The following is a 2500-nucleotide window of genomic DNA, read 5'->3' on the forward strand; positions in this document are numbered from 1 at the left end:
GCAATTGCAGAAAAGCATTTACCAATAGCTCAAATAAACAGCAAAAAGGAATGGATGACAAATGAAATTCTAAACCTATTTGAAGAAAGACGAAAATGCAACAGAGGGTCTGCAGAATACCAAACATTGAACAACCACATTAAATCCAAATGCATCGAGGCACACGAGAACTATCTAGACTGGAAATGCTGCAAAATCGAAAGAGAATACAAACCCAACCCCCAACAAGCTCACCAGAGAATAAAAGAACTATCAGGGAAAAGGAAAAGCAAAGCAGCAGGAAGTTGTATCCAAAACAAACAAGGGGAACTGCTATTTGAAGACCAACATATAGAAAGCCGATGGGTAGAATACATAGGCGAACTGTACAATGATCCAAATAGAAATGAACCACCATTGAAATTCAAAGAACCATTAAGCGGACCAAACATCACCAAAAGTGAAATTGAACATGCCATGGAACGAATGAGGGATGGTAAAGCAACAGGCCCTGATGAAATATCTGTAGAGGTATTAAAAAGCCTAGGAGATCTAGCAATTGATGAACTTCACATATTATTCAACAATATATACAACACTGGGAAAATTCCAGAAGATCTCTGTAACTCTATTTTCATAACAATACCAAAGAAAGCAGGTGCAGTCAGATGCGAAAATTTTAGAACTATAAGTTTAATAAGCCACATCAACAAAATACTGTTGCGTATAATTATCAACAGGCTAAGGAATAAGATTAACCCCGAAATCGCAGAAGAACAATATGGATTCCAACCTGACAGAGGGACAAGGAACGCAATATACCTCCTCCGTGTTTTAAGTGAAAGAGCTATACAGGTTCAGACCCCACTATACCTCTGTTTTGTCGACTACAAAAAAGCTTTTGATAGAGTACGCCACGAAGAAATACTAAAACAACTGCACTCCATTGGCGCTGATGAGAAAGACCTCAGACTCATGCAAACATTATACTACACCCAGCAGGCATCTATCAAAATCGGAAACTCTACAGGAAATTCCATTCCTATTAAGAAAGGAGTCCGTCAAGGGTGTGTTGCCTCACCAGATCTGTTTAATCTATACCAAGAAACAATCATGAGGGGCATAACTAATATAGAGGGAATAAAAGTAGGAGGTCACAACATAAATAATATAAGATACGCAGACGATACGGTACTCATTGCAACATCAGAAATCCAACTTCAAAAGATTGTTGACAAAGTGGTAGTAGATAGTGAAGCCAAGGGAATGGAAGTGAATATCACCAAAACGGAATGCATGGTAATACAGAAAAACCCCGAAAACAACAACACCTGCAATATAACGATTCACGGCGAGCAACTTACCAACGTAGAAAGTTTTAAATACCTAGGTTCAATAGTGACAACAGATGGAAGATGTAACCGAGACATACGAGCAAGAATAACTCAAGCCAAACAGGCCTTCATGGACCTGAGGAACATTTTGAAAAACAAACAGATGTCGTTCGGGATTAGATTCCGAGTCTTGAAGTGCTACGTGTGGCCAATCTTGTTATACGGATGCGAAAGCTGGACTACAAATGCAGAAACACAAAAGAACATTGAAGCTTTTGAAATGTGGTGCTTGAGAAGGATGCAGAGAATATCGTATACTGCACACAAAACGAACGAAGAAGTGCTAAAACAAACATACCAACAAAGGAAACTAATGCCCTTAATAGCGGATCGACAACTATCCTTTTTCGGACACATAGTAAGGAAAGATAAAAATGAATACCTGGCAAGTTGTGGAAAAATACCTGGTAAACGCGCCCGGGGAGACAAAGAAAAACACTCATAGACCAACTGAAGGGCTTCACCAACCTAACAATCCAAGAGCTGTTTGAAAAAGCAAGAGACAGGGAGGAATGGAGAGAGATAATTCATGCAGTATCCGAAGCCTGGACCAGGCATGGAACCTAGAAGAAGAAGAAGATCAAAGCTAATGTTCTTAATTTTTACATATTAATGGTGGTTGAATAAAACTATCTATGTACATGCCCATTTTTAATACATTATTTCCAATTTTGAAAAGTGGCAAAAATATCTATAGTATTGAGTGAATTAATACTCGTATGATAACATTTTAATTGTTTTCAGTTTATCCAATTTTTTGGCCTCACCACTTTTGGCTTAACTGGTTTTTACTCTAATTCATTCATTCATTGACGGTGCACGAATTCAATGGTTGCACTTCCACATACAACAAACAAATTGTATTGGTGCTCGATGGAATAGCAGTTTGATATTACTAGATATTACCATCGTAGAATGGGGGCTTGTAAACACAGATGATATGATGATGTGGCAATGGTAATGAGGTTGGCTGTTAATTGATTATTGATAAAATTGTTTGCTTTCCGTTTGATAATTAATGAGCATGATCTACTTTTACTACCACTATTACAACAACAACTACTACTACCTCTACAACTACTACTACAACAACTACTACTACTATTACTACTACTACTACTACTACT

At 37.8% G+C, this 2500-nt stretch overlaps 1 protein-coding gene across 1 annotated transcript in view; it reads left to right on the forward strand.

Moving 5' to 3' along the window:
• The window catches only part of LOC144968946 (uncharacterized), a 152228-nt gene that overhangs the window by 71087 nt on the left and 78641 nt on the right, over nt 1-2500 (forward strand). The window lies entirely within an intron of this gene.

This window comes from Berghia stephanieae, chromosome 3 (genome assembly GCF_034508935.2).
Source record: "Berghia stephanieae isolate SIO BIC M18660-M18661 chromosome 3, UCSD_Bste_1.3, whole genome shotgun sequence".
Classification (NCBI taxonomy): domain Eukaryota; kingdom Metazoa; phylum Mollusca; class Gastropoda; order Nudibranchia; family Aeolidiidae; genus Berghia; species Berghia stephanieae.